The sequence below is a fragment of the Hibiscus syriacus genome, unplaced genomic scaffold, assembly GCF_006381635.1.
Source record: "Hibiscus syriacus cultivar Baekdansim isolate YM2019G1 unplaced genomic scaffold, ASM638163v2 tig00111330_pilon, whole genome shotgun sequence".
NCBI lineage: Eukaryota > Viridiplantae > Streptophyta > Magnoliopsida > Malvales > Malvaceae > Hibiscus > Hibiscus syriacus.
The window spans coordinates 3,592,596-3,608,099 of NW_024063059.1; positions in this window are offsets into that span (position 1 = coordinate 3,592,596).

Sequence of the window (15,504 nt, forward strand, 5' to 3'; positions counted from 1 at the left end):
GGACGATGATCCAGAACTTCAAAAACTTATGCAAGATATTGACGATGAGCCGCCACAGCAAGAGGATCAAATGCCTCCCTATTTTTTATCGTTTGTGAAGACATTTGATCTAAGGTTTGCATCCATAGAGTCCCATCTAACTGCTATTAGGGCTCAACAACGGGAGATGAACGAATGTTTAGATGCGCTCACACTCGAGATGAGAGCACGTTATCCTCCTCCTCCCAATCCTCCTATGGACTAGACCTTGCCTTGCTCTGCTCTTTCTTGCTTGGATTGAACTTAGGATTTATGTTTTGGATTGTTAAAACACTTTGATGTTAAAATGTTTTGGATTGATATGTTTTTTGGATTGTTATGTTTGAATTTGATGATTTGGATGTTTGAACTTAAATTTTTATATATATTTGGTTTGAATTTTCAATTTGAGCTTAATTTTTATTAGTTTTGCATCATTTACATTTTAGTTGCAATATGACCAATTTACTATTGCACATTATTTATGAATATTGATTTTTGAAACTAATGGCTAACATTTCTCTTGTTTGTGATCTTAGTAGCTTACGCTATATTTATAAATATCAATTGGCTAAGTTTTCAAAAACCTTATTTAAAAACGATTATAGAGTCTTTTTTATTTAACAAAAAGTGGGAGAAGTTGTTATAGTAAGGGGGAGTAATTTTTCAAAATTACTTTTCAAAAATGATTTTTGAAAGAAAATCTTAAAATTGCTAAAATGTTTTGTTATATCAAAAATGAGGACATTGTCGAAAACATTTTGATGTTTTGATATAAAAAAATTTAAGTGTTATTGAATTTTAAGATTTTATAATCATTTTAAAGTATATTCTATTAAATTATTCGAATATTAAAAATATTACTCCTAGTTTTCAATGTCAATTTGAAATCCTTACTTAAGTGTAAAATTGTGTTTTAATCTTAAAATATTTTTGAAACAAATTTTACAAAGTATTTCGAGCCTTAATCGAGCCAAAAGTATTTTCTTCATAAAAGGGCTTCAAGAAAACTAGATTGCCCAGAGGGTACAGATACCCCTCATAGGGTACCGATACCCCTATGCAAGTTTTGGCTCTTAGAAAAACAAAATGCTCTATGGGTACTGATACCCCCCGAGGTACTTATACCCCTATCGATATAACAGTAGAAATATTTGAATTTTACACTGCAGGTACCGATACCCAATGAAGAGGTACCGATACCCTACGCTCCCAGCAGACTTTTTTAAGAGTGTTTTCACACTACAACGGCTCTAACATCACCCAAATGATTCACAACGGCTAGAATCAATCCAAGGTGTATTTAAACAAGTTTTGAAGCCATTGATCAACAAGAATTCATTAAGAAACAAGAGAGAAAGCATTAAACATCAAGTTTGTGCATTTTAAGCCAATTTTCCTTCAATATTCATTTTGCTTTCAAGAACACATTTTGTGCTCATTTGTAATCATCTTTGAGTGTTCTTTTCTTGTTCTAGAATTGTGCAAACACATTTCCTTGTGCGGTTTTTCTATAAGTTTGCAAAATTTGTATTGTTCTCTTTGGGAGAGAGTGTTCTCAAGAATTTGGGGTATAATTCTTGTGGGTTTTGTAAGGTTACTCTTTGTCCTCAAAAGAAAGACAAATTAGTGAATTTGTGGAAAATACTTAGTGTGGATAGCTAAGGTAGTGGACATAGACTTTGGTTGAGAAAGTCGAACCACTCTAAATCGATGTGCAATTATTTTCTATTTTCTGCAAAAGCTTCCACCAAAATATTTATTGCCAATTCACCCCCTCTTGGCTATTTCGTCGATCGATTAACTCAACAATATATATTAATATGTATATAATATAGTTTACATTATATTATATTATATGTGTGTGTATGTTTTCATATGGTATGCTTCCATTTATTAAAGTAATATTATTTTATATGAGGAATTTATGGAGACTCGCCATAAATGACAAGGAGTGTGTTTCTGAGAATTGTTCGTATAGGGTAATACATTTTTTTATTCAAATGATTTCTTTATTTCATTTTATTAACTTTTAATATATATATTATATATCTAATTTAAGAAAAAAACATGGTAATGATAATTTGTACGGGGAATCCATAAAAATGCGCCTTAACTAAATGGGAGTGTGTTTTAGAAGATTGTCCATACGAAATGATACCATTTTCAAAATTTTTATTCTAATAGGATCATAATTTAAATGTATATTAAAATTTGTAAATTTTGATATTTAGATGACGTATAATCGCTTAGGTATCGATTTTGGGTGCTGTGTGGGTGCTAATCTTTCCCTACACGTAATCGAATCTCAAACCCTTTTCAAAATGAGTTTCTGGTTAAACGAAGATCACTTTTTATCTTTTAAAATCATCTTTCTTAAAATTATTTTTAAAAGGTATTTTTAGTTATTCGACCTACCTAATATAAAGGTCGATGGCGACTCCAAATTTAGTTATTTGTGCATTTATTTTAAAACCCAATATTTTCTAAAATTAAGTTGGATCGCTCCCCTCCATAGCCCTAAAAAAGCTTAAGGACCGTTCCGACACTAACTTTCTTTTTATAAAAACTATATCTAACATTTTTTTGTTTCATTTTATGTTAAAAACTTAACAGACAAGTTGCTGACTGTCGCATCTCTAATCTCTGGTTGTCGCATCTGTCAGCATGTCTGTTAAATTTTTAACGATGAGGGTACTAAAATAAACAAAAACTAGGCATAATCTTAAAAAATAAAAATTTAAGTATTAAAACATATCAAAATTGATAGTTTAAGTAAGAAATGCATAATTTACCCTTATTTAAAAAAACATGACTAGAATGAATGCAACAATTAAATCAATGAAATGCATGCAACAAATGGGATTCATATATATTAGGCAATTAAAATAAAAAGTGAGTACTTGTAATAATAATAATTATTATTTGAATATATAAAAAGTGTATCTATTTGTTCAAACGATCCTCGAGATCACACTCCTTTAATTTTGTAAGCGGTCTCATAGAATCTTCTCACAAAGAAGTGTTGTCTCAGTTTGGTAACTATATACATGTATAAAAAATTGGGATATAATACATATACACATATATACAAAATATATATATATAATACAAATACTATATATAATGTTTAAAATATATAATAACTATACATAATATATCTGCATATTTGATCAAACGTATACTATATAAATGAAATGGATTGCAAAATGATAAGTTTGGTATCCAAATAAAAAAAATAAATAAGCCTAAAAATTGAATAGGTAAATGACTAAATTAAAACAATATTAAATCAAACGACAAAAATTAAAGAAATGCAAGAATTAAATAAACAAACAAAACATGGATTAAAATAAACAGAAAGTAAATCTACATAGCACAAACAAATAAATGTCAAAGTAAAAGGGCTCAAAAATAAATATAAGAACTTGAAACGATATATAAACAAATACAGAAAGTTAAAGGGCATATATATTGGAATATTGAGTATACATATTTTTTAAATTTTATTGAGGTGTTTTATATCTCCAATACATATAAAGAGAAAAAAGAGTGTTATGTTGCTTTAGCTCTGCTCTTTGGTGATGGGACTAGTGTGGTGTAGGGTGTTACCTTATGTTTATCCGATTTGTGTATGAATTTATTATATTTCAAATTGAACAAAGTTTTCAATAAATCATTGAAGATATTGAACATTTAACTTGTGTCATATGAATAAGGAAACATGAGTATCTTGTCATATGAAAAACGATAATATAAGTGAATGAATCTGTAATCTTTCAAGGTTAACCCAGGCTGGTAAATAATATACTTTTAGAATTTGGAATTTGCTAAGTTGATAATTTGGTCATGTTGGTGGTAGATTATAGCCCAAGCGTTATTTTTAGGTGTCTTTGTAAAAGGGGGCAACTAGGGAGGACCTAAAGGGAAAATTACCCATTATTAAAGAAAATTTAAATCACCATGGCCTTATTGTTGATTGCAGAAAAAGTCAAGAGTGACTTCAAATCTCCTACCTTTCTACTTAACCTGTTCTATGTATTCTTAGTGCTCTCTTCATCCACATTGATTCTTAGTGCTGCTAAAATTTGTTCTTAAGGTAAAAACCAACTTCCTTTCATCCTAAGTTTCATTTTGAGACCCAAATCTCTGAGAAAGGTAAATGCTAAGTTAAGATTTTATAAGGGTTTAGATTGGGAAGAGCATTATGGAAGGCTTTGAGGATTATAGATTTTCCTTTGGCCTTTTTCTATCCCTTAGATGTATTATAATTCCTTTTATCACTTGTTAATCTAGTAAAAGGAGTAGAAGAGCCTTCTAAGCTAAGGGTATGAAAAAAGCTTAAAGAAAGATCAAGGAGCTTCTTTTATTCTTGTTTTGGGCTAAGGTAATGTACTTATATTCTTAGTGCATTCATGTGAACCTTTAATGTAGTAACTTGTGAGAAAGAAAGCATATTTTAATGCATAAAATGTCATATTATTTGACTGGGTTTGTGTGAGATGATTTGTACATTAAAAAAATATTATTAATGATGTTTATCGATGCAAGAAAAATCCTAGTGGCCTTAGGTGATTATTTGAGGGTCATATAGACTAATTTCAGACATGTTAAGAAGATTTTTTAAGCCTTGGGTGATCAAAATTATACTTTGGTATCAATATTGTTCTTGAAATATCGATGTCATTGATTACCAAGAAAAATATATGTATTTTGGGCTTGAAGTATCAATACATATTCATATAGTATTGATACCATTCATCTAGCATCAATGCCAACGGTTGGATATCGATACAAAGCCATTTTGAGCCATTTTTTGGTATCAATACTTTCATTGGGAATCGATAATAAGGGTAAAGGTATCAATACCGGGAGTGTAGTATCAATATTGAGAGTACTTCGACGCCATATTTGGTATCAATACCTCCAAAGGTATAGGTAACAATAAAATGGAATATTGATACTCAAGGCATAGTATCGATACCCATTAGATTTTAGAGGCCACTAGGATACCATAATGCTCAAACAATCCAAGAAGGATTTTTAATCCTTCGTGTAATAATGATTAAAACTCCAATAATAAATAATGAATTCTTTAATAACATGTGAACTATAGATTGAAACAATTATAAGATATCATTTTATAAGGTGACTCGTACGAGAGTACTATTGTGGTAATGAATTTGTTACTTGATTGTTTAGTGACTATGGGTGGTGCTCGGGAAAATATTACAAACACTCAGGATACCTTACCTGGCAACCATGAGTAGCACACAGAAAAATAATGAGGAGACCTATGATAATACTTATCAAACGACAATGAGTGACTATATAACAAACAAGATAAGCACATTAATATGAGAATATAAGGCTGCAGGTGCCTACAATGAATAATAAAGAAAGAAAGAAATGACTATATGATGAACAAACGATGATATTATCATAGATAACTCGAGAAAATAATGAATCTACTAATCAAGGTTGAATATGTCATGTACTAAAAATATTCTTCTTACGAGTCTATATTTATTTTTTATATGAATTTATTGGAATAATTGTGCACTATTAGACTCTTATAGCTCATTAGTCGATTGTTTATCATTTTCAAAATTGTAGATAGTAGACTGTTGATCAAGGGAACATTGTCACTAAGGGATTCCAACACCACATATTCAGAGAACAATACTAATTTCTTTTTGTAAGGCATATGTATCCATGTGAACCTAATTAAGTTAGTCTTGAGTCTGAATATATTTTGAACTATGGTTTATTTTGTTTTTAAAACTATGTATTTGTTGGAGCTTCAATTTTGGACTTTAAAGTGCCAAGATTTTATGTTAAAGGATCTTATGTCACTCTTGGATCCAAATATGGCATCTTAATCCCACCATTTTTATATATTGAATTTAGGATGTTACATTTAGTAATATTAGAGCTTAGGTTGAGTCAGTCCTAGGATCCATGTCATTCTAAATGTGCATCCATGGGTACACGCGCCTAAAGTCAATTGAAATCAATTGAGACTAGAATTCTGATAGTGTTTCCCTTTATTCTTATCATCATATAGGGTTTTAGGATGACTAGCGACTCTAGATGTAGCCTTAAGGCTCGATATGAGAGCAATGTTTCTTTTTCTGATAACTCTAGGGACGAGTTTATTATGGATTATGAAGGCTTTGGGTTAGCAAAAGATGTCAACATGGATGAGGCGACACACTTTTGGAACCTTAAATTTGTTTTGTGTAGAATAGCGAGACATATGTAGAACCCAAAATAATCTTGTTTTTCGCCCTCTTCCGTTGTTGTTCAAGAATCATCCGTATATCATTGTAAAAGTTATAAGCTGTAGAATACCATAGATATAATGAGGACCATCCCATAACTACAAATCAGTGGTTACACGAGATTTAGAGGACTTTGAGTCAGTTGTACCTCACTCCCGATGGTAACTTGGAGTGTGCTATACCACTTCTCAAAGGCAATGCTATTGATTGGTGGAAAACGATGAAGATGACACTTGAACCAGACAAATCGAATTGAGAGCTCTTTTTGAGCGAGTTTAGAAATAAATAAATTGGTTTCCGGAGATAGGTTGATGTTTGAATATGAGAGAGGTTTTTTCAATTAAGTTGACATGCCTATGAGTTACTGTCTACCGAGTCATTGATGTATTAGAGGTTTTTAGAGGAGCTTTATATCGATATCCATACCCAATTGGCTAGCTGTTGATCCACCTAGATTGGTGGGAGAGTCCAAAGGGATGACTAAGATAGCTTTAGATCTGACAAGAGCTGAAGTTTAGTTAGCTACGAGAGCCAAAGATTTTAGTGGTTCAAGGAATTCTGGGTGTACACAGTCTCCTAGGTCAAAGCAATAGTTTTTATCAGGTTAATAGAGAAAGCCGTAGCTACCACCTCATTGACGAGTTCTGGAGGGCCAGTAAGAGCTTCTTCTATACGAGAGTGTAAGTTCTATTGACGAAGGGACACTAGCAATTTTGATGAAGGACCATAGGATGTTTCGAGTGTAGGTCCTGTCAAACCCCAAATTTTGATTTAAAATAATAATTAATTTATTTAATTTAATTAAAGAACAATTTTGAGAGGATTGGGAAACTTAAGGTTTATTTTAGAAAAAGATAGAATTCCAGATAAAGTTGAAAAGATTTATTAAAATAAAATAAAATAAAAAAAGAAAAATAATATAATAATAAATATTAATAGTAATAAATATAAAAGGAGAATTTTTTTTAAAAGTTGTGGTTAAAATAAAAAAATAAGAATTAAATAAAAGAAAAAAAATTAAATAAACAAATTAAAGAGATTAAGATAAAGAGAAACTTATTGTGAAAGCAGCCTCAGACTTCAGCTTCGCCTCAAATTCCTCGGATCATCGAAACAAATTTTTACTTCAAGATTCACGTAAGCTTACTAGAACAATTCTTCGCTGTCAACTCGAATTGTGTCGTTTCAACAATAATTGATTCTGATTTCAGTTTCCTCTAAGCAAACAATTTTGCTAAGTGTGTTCCCGGGAAGTTGAATATGCTTCAATAAGCAAATCCTTCTTCAAACATTAACCATAACAATATCCGGACCAATGTCGAAATAGTTTTGATTTGAAAAGTAAGCTTCAGAAAACAGAGAGAAAATCCGAAGTGATTTAAGTACCTTACAATTCTCACGTTTGGAATTGAGCCTTCACTTTAATCTTCGACTTGAAAGAAAATTAGCTAAGCATAACCAAACTCATACTTAGCATAATAGAAAAGTATGCGAAAAATAGAGAGAAAGATAGAGAGAAAAAGAAGATTTTATTCTCAAATGAGAGAGATATGTTTCTAGGCTCACCCTTAGAGGGTATTTATAGCCTTCAAAATCCTAAAAACAAGTTAAAACATCTTAAATCCTAATTAAAACACTTAAAACTATTTAAACTAAAATACTAAAAATAATAATATAATATTCTAAATCCTAATTAAAATACTAAAACCTATTTAAACTAAAATACAAAGATAAAGATAAAATATAAAAATAATATCCTAAAACTTAATTAAATTACTAAAAACATATTTAAACTAAAATACAAAGATAAAATATAATGTTTAAAATATTATCCTAAATTTGAGTTTAATCCAAATCCGAATTCCAGCCAGCTTTGATTCTGAAAATAAAAAATCTGCAGAATTGTGTCCTTTTTATGCAATTTCCATAATCTTACGTCCTGTACAGAAAATGAACCAAATAAGCCACAAAAATAAATGATTAAAGAGTAATTTAAAAGTAAAATATTAACTAAATTAAGCACTTATCAAATTCCCCCTCACTTATTCAATGCTTGTCCTCAAGCATTCTTCAATTAACATATCAAAATCATAAGTTGGCATCTTCAATTTCAATTTATTCCTCAAACTTCCAATCGAATTAAGTCCATGACATTTGCCGAATTCAAGTTACAATCAAGCAAAGACATAACCAAGAAAATTTAAAGTAGGCAAGATATCTCAATTAATTGCCAACTTTAATGAAACATGACTCAATACCTCACAAAGATTCACACATATCCGCTCAAAGTGTTTGGGGTAAATGGAACCGCTCAAACTGAAACTAACCAAAATATTACAATAGGCTTAGAATCCAATCAAGTCTCCACCATGAAAAATGAACATAATGCAATAATCAAGGGGTCTTTAAACAAGGTGTAACGGGGCTTAGGTTAGGGTAGGAAAAGGCCGAAAAGAAAGATTTAAAATACCGAAACAATATATCAAAATAATTAAGAACAATCCACGAATTAACATGAAGAGCAATGAAGAACAAAACAAGGAAAAAGAATAGATGAAAGACAATTGAAGCGATCGATTTTTTTCCTTCCTTTTTTTTCGAACAAATGGTCTTTTTTTTGCTGTTCGATACAGTGAACAACTTGTTTTTTTGAAACATTGATTTTTTTTCTGGAACAACAATGGTACAAGATCTCAAGTCTCGGTAAGGGTGTGAAAAGAGAGGGAAAAATAAGGCTTCGGGTTTAATTATGAGGTGTAAAAACAAAGAAAGGGAAATAGACTCAAATGTGGTTCACTAGTGGATATATAAATGGGTAGGTTTTTTTGGAAAAAGTGGGTTTTTACTAAGTGCCCCTATCACATTAAAACATTACGTTCAACATATAGTCTCGATATGCATTGTGATTACAAGTTATAGAATATCCTAATTAGTTCGGCACACACAAGTCAAACAATGAGCAAGAAAGAAAATGTAAGCTCGTTAGGCTCAAATCTCACAAGAAAAGTTTATATGCATTGAGTCAAGTTCATCTCTATTGACAAAAGCATGAAATATCAATACTCAACAAAAAAATTCACTAGCTATATCAATCACCAATCATGCAAATTAAATTCGATAAAAAAACATGGTCATAATCCAAAAGGAAGCAAGAGTATAAAGCGAAATTCAAGACTAGCAACCAACGATTACAATATATCAACATCAGAATAACTCAATTTCAAACGATTAAACAAGTCAAGAAAAATTTGACACATGCTTATCCTTCTCCCCTCACTTATTCTGTTTTGTCCCAAAACGTATATCAAATTTAAAAACAAAGAGAGGAAAAAAAGAATACTCCCCAATCTAGTGGCGATCACAGCCACGTCGAGACGAGCTGTTGTAGAGTAGACTGTCCGATGATGCACTGTTCTGTTTGAACTTTTCTGCACAGTTCGAACCAAATCTGTTTTTTTGCACTATTTTTTTCCTGCACTGCATTGTTTGAATCTGCTGTGTATTTTTCTGCACTGTTCGAACCAAATTAGTTTTTTCTGCACTGTTCTGTTTGAATTTTTCTGCACAGTTCGAACCAAGTCAGTTTTTCTGCACTATTTTTTCCCCATTAAATATTCTATCGGAATTCAGATATGTTCAGAAAAAATAAAATTAATCGAAATAAAATAAATAGAATGAAATAAAGTTCGATAAAAAAATAAAAATAAATAAAACGAAAATAAAAAAAATAAAAACAAAAATATAACGAAATGGGTTGCCTTCCAACAAGCGCTTTTGTTTAACGTCGTTAGCTCGACGACCTGATTTTTCAAAGTGTGGGTTCTTCTAAATTGATTTATTCGATTAGACCAACCGTATCATTTTCATAATATGGCTTCAATATTTGACCATTAATTTTAAATCGTACTCCTGAGTTATCTTCAATTTCAACAGCACCGTGAGGAAATACTTGAGTAACTGTAAACGGTCCGAGCCATTTCGATTTGAGTTTTCCTGCAAAAAGTTTAAATTTGGAGTTAAATAATAAAACCTTTTGACCCAAAAAAAAGTTTTAAAAGAAATTCTACTATCGTGAAATTCTTTTGTTTTTTCTTTAAATATTCGAGCATTATCATAGGCATTTCTTCGGATTTCCTCAAGTTCTTGAATGTGTAATTTCCGAGCTTCACCAATTGCATCCATGTCCATGTTACATTGTTTAACGGCCCAATAAGCCCGATGTTCTAACTCGACCGGTAAATGGCATGGTTTACCGAAAACAAGCCGGTATGGTGACATCCCAGTGGGACCTTTATAAGCAGTTCGATATGCCCAAAGTGCATCGGTTAATTTTAAACTCCAATCCTTTCGGTCTGGTTTAATAATTTTCTCAAGAATTGTTTTAATTTCTCGATTTGATACTTCTGCCTGTCCATTTGTTTGTGGATGGTAAGCGGTAGCAATTCTTTGAGTTACTCCAAATTTCTTCATTAGCGACTCGATTACTCGGTTGATGAAGTGTGTTCCTCTGTCGCTTATTATAGCCCGTGGCGTGCCAAACCTGGAAACAATATTTTTCAAAAAATTAACTGTAGTTTTAGCATCATTATTCTGAGTGGCTTTAGCTTCTACCCATTTAGAAACATAATCCACAGCTAAAATAATATAAGTATTTCCAAATGAGAAAGTAAAAGGACCCATATAGTCGATTCCCCAAATATCAAAAATTTCACAAACTTGTATAGAATTAAGCAGCATTTCATTCCTACGGCTTAAATTACCTGTACGTTGACATCTTTCACAAGTTTTACAAAATAGATAAGAATCCCAAAATATGTTAGGCCAATAGAAACCGCATTCAAGAATTTTATGAGCTGTACGTTTTAGCCCAAAATGACCACCGCGAGAGTAAGAATGACAAAATTGTAAAATTGAGTTTACCTCACTTTCGACAATACATCGTCGAATTACCTGATCCGAGCAGTGCTTCCATAGATAAGGATCGTCCCAAATATAGTATCGGGATTCTCGCTTAATTCGATTGATTTCAGCTCTCGTCAAATCTAATAGTAACTTACATATGGCCAAATAATTAACCATGTCTGCAAACCATGGAGTTATGCTTTGCGCCACCATAAGTTTTTCTTCAGGAAATTCTTCTCTAAGTGGCGGTTCAGATGTGGAAAGGGGAATTCGACTCAAGTGATTTGCTACCAGATTTTTGCATCCTTTTTTGTCTTTAATTTCCAAGTTAAATTCCTGTAAAAGTAGGATCCACCAGATAAGCCTTGGTTTTGCTTCCTTTTTGCTCATCAAATACCTTATAGCTGCATGATCAGAAAAAACAGTAATTTTAGTACCAAGCAAATAGGATCTAAATTTTTCTATAGCAAAAAGTTCTTTTTCCGTCGTCGAATAATTTTTCTGAGCTGAGTCCAAAGTTCGGGATGCGTAGGCTATGACATGTGGCTCTTTCCCTATTTTTTGGCCGAGAACGACTCCAACGCTAGTGTCCGATGCGTAACACATAAGTTCAAAGGGATGATTCCAATCTGGTGACTGAACAATTGGAGCTGAAATAAGCTTTTCCTTTAATGAATCAAAAGACTCTTTGCATTTTGAATTAAAGTCAAAGTCTTGATCCTTTTGAAGTAGATTGCATAAAGGTTGTGCTATCTTCGAAAAGTCCTTAATAAACATGCGGTAAAATCATGCATGGCCAAGAAAAGAACGAATTTCCCTCACAGTTGTGGGGTAAGGAAGTGAGCGTATAACATCTGTTTTAGCTTTATCAACTGTAATCCCTTTTGAGGAAACAATATGACCTAAAATTAACCCTTTATCAACCATAAAATGACATTTTTCATAATTCAAAACAAGGTTATATTCTAAGAAACTTTTAAGCACGTTACTTAAATTATCAAGATATTCATTAAAAGAGTTACCATAAACCGTGAAGTCATCCATAAAGACTTTGATGCCCTTCTCCACATAGTCGAAAAATATACTTAGCATGCATCTTTGGAAGGTGGCTGGTGCGTTACAAAGACCAAAAGGCATCCGTCTATATGCAAATATACCGAAGGGACAAGTAAAAGTCATTTTTTTCTTGATCCTCTGGCGCCACTAGGATTTGAAAAAAACCTGAAAAACCATCAAGACAACAATAATGAGTTTTCCCAACTAATCTTTCAATCTTTTGATCTATAAAAGGAAGAGGAAATGATCTTTTCGAGTAAGAGAGTTCAACTTCCTGTAATCAATACAAACTCTCCATCCATTTTGAACTCTTGTTGGCACTAACTCCCCTTCTTGATTTTCGACCACTGTGACTCCCGTTTTCTTGGGAACCACATGAATCGGACTTACCCAATTACTATACGAAATTGGATAGATTACATCAGCGTCAAGGATTTTCTGAATTTATTTCTTTACTACTTCCATCATCAGTGGATTTAATCGACGTTGTCCTTCACGTGATGGCTTTGCTCATTCTTCGACTTTGATCTTATGCATGCAAGTCGAGGGACTTAATCTTTTAATGTCGGTAATGGTCCATCCTATGGCTTCTTTATGAGAGCGCAATATTGCTACCAAAGCTTCCTCTTCTCCTTTGGATAATTTACTTGAGATGATCACTGGTAAAGTTTCATTTTCGCCCAAAAAGACATATTTCAAATGCTTCGGTAATTGCTTCAATTCTACCTCAAGTGCCTGCAAAACAGAAGGTAAAATCTTAGTTTTAGAGGAATATAAAAATAAATCAAAATTGATTGAATTAATATTTTCAAACTCTCTTTCTTTATCTTCGTGGTAAAGTTCAGGATCCTTAAAAAGATCACAAGAAAAATTAGATTCAATATATTCATCAATTAAAGGATCTATAATATCAACAAAATTAATTCTTTCAACATGATCAGGGCATTTCATCGCTTTGTAAACATCAAATTCAACGATCTCGCCATCAAATTCCATTATTAGTATACCACTTCTAACATCGATCTTTGTATGTGCTGTGCTTAGGAAGGGTTGGCCTAAGAGTACATCGGAATAAGAATCCGACCTATCATGTTCCATGTCAATGCATAGAAATCTGCATGAAAGAATAATACATCGACCTTTACCAAGACGTTTTCCATTACTCCCACTGGATAGATCACAGATCGATCAGCCAACTGTATGGTTATTCCTTGATCCTTCATCTTTGGTGGGAGTTTTCATTAAAAAATTACAGAAACATGTTCTCCAAAATTTACCTTTTCGTGTCCCATTAATTTCCTCTTTGTAATGCAAAGTTCTTTTAAAAATCGAGCATACATTGGTACTTGTCGAATTACTTCAAGAACAGGTATGTTAACTTGAACTTTTTGAAAAACCTCTAAGATCTCCCTTTCTTCAGCTCTTTTATCATGCTTCATCAACCTTTATGGGAAGGATGGTGGTGTGATTTCATGAGAAGAAAGAGGAGGATGTGAGTCAGACGTACCTTGTATTTCTGGAGGTGGCGTTTCCTCTTGTTCTTCCTGATGTGCGTCTTCTTGATGTGTGTCTTTTTCTGCTAGAACTTCGGGTGAGATAATTTTTCCACTTCTGAGTGTGATGGCACTAACATTCTCTCTCGGATTTAACTCCGTTTGAGAAGGTAGTTTTCCTTGTGATTATAATTTTCCCATAGTTTGAGCTAGTCGGCTTACTTGATTATCTAACTCTTGAAGATGTGTTTCGGTTCGGTTTTGGAATTTTTCTTGGGATGCAATGAACTTTTCTTGTGAAATTGCTAACTTTTCTATGAGTTCATCCAATGATGAGTTTTGCGTTTGTTGTTGAGGAGGAGGCCTTTGTTGATAAGTTGGTCTCTGATTTGCCGCATAACTGAAGTTTGGATGATCTCGCCATCCTGGATTGTAAGTATTGTTGTATGGGTTGTATTGTCTTTGTGGAGGACCTGGAAAGTTTCCTACTGCATTGATTTCTGCATTGCCTCTTTCTTGTATCAGCGGCCAGCAATCCGTCGGATGGTCTAGCTTTGTGCATATCAATCATGCTCTTGTTGCTCCAGATTTTCTTGCAACAAGTGAATTAACTACTTTAGTTAATTTATCTAACTTATTTTCAGGGGAAAATGTACTTATCTCGTGAACCCGTCGGTTGGGTTCACTCGAAAACTGTTGAGAGTTGGCTGCCATGGTTGAAATCAATTCCCTTGCTGTTGTTGGGGTCATGTTAACTAATGCTCCTCCACTGGCGGCATCCACCATTTTAATCTCCATTGGTAAAAGACCTTCATAAAAGTATTGAAGTAACGTTTGCTCACTTAATCCGTGTTGCGGAGAACATGCGCAAAGCTTTTTAAATCGCACCCAATAGTCATAAAGACTTTCTTCGCTCTTTTGCTGAATGAAAAGAATGCTCATTCATAACTCGCTTGCTTTAGTCGCTGGAAAGAACCTGTCAAGAAAAATTCGATTCATGTCAGCCCATGAATTAACTGAATTGGAAGTAAATAAAATAACCAATCTTTAGCCAAGTCAGATAAAGAGAAAGAGAAAGCTCTCAATTTAATTTAATCATCGGTAACTCCATGTGGTTTCATGCTAGTGCAAACCATGTGGAATTCCAACAAGTGTTTGTACGGATCTTCAGTGGGAAAGCCGAGGAAAGTGGGAAGAAGATGAATGAGTCTTGTCTTTAATTGAAACGGAGTCCCGCCACTAGGAAAATTAATGCATAATGGCGTCTGAGTGATAGGAGTTGTGGCTAGCTCTCGGGTCATTTGTTCTTCTTCTTCCATCTGGATGTTGTATGCGTCTGCTTCAGAGTTTGTCTCTGGAATTGATTCTGCTTCTGAACTTTGCTCTTGTTCTTCTTGTCTTTTTCTCTTTTCTCGAAGCGTTTGTGTGTGGATTCTTCGTGCTCGTGCTTTGATCTCTGGATCTAGATCTACTAATTCACCTGGGTTACTTCTGGTCATAAATCAAAAACTAGAAAAATAAATCAATACTTGCCATTATTCCCCGACAACGGTGCCAATTTGATAACCGTCGTTTTGTTATCAAAATAATTCATGGCTTCTTAATAAATAAAAAATGAAAATGTAGTATAGAGAAACATGGTCGATCCACAGGGACTGGTGTGTTTCTGGTTTAATAAAACTCTTTCTTGATTTTAGAAAAAGATAGAATTCCAGATGAAGTTGAAAAGATATATTAAAATAAAATAAAAA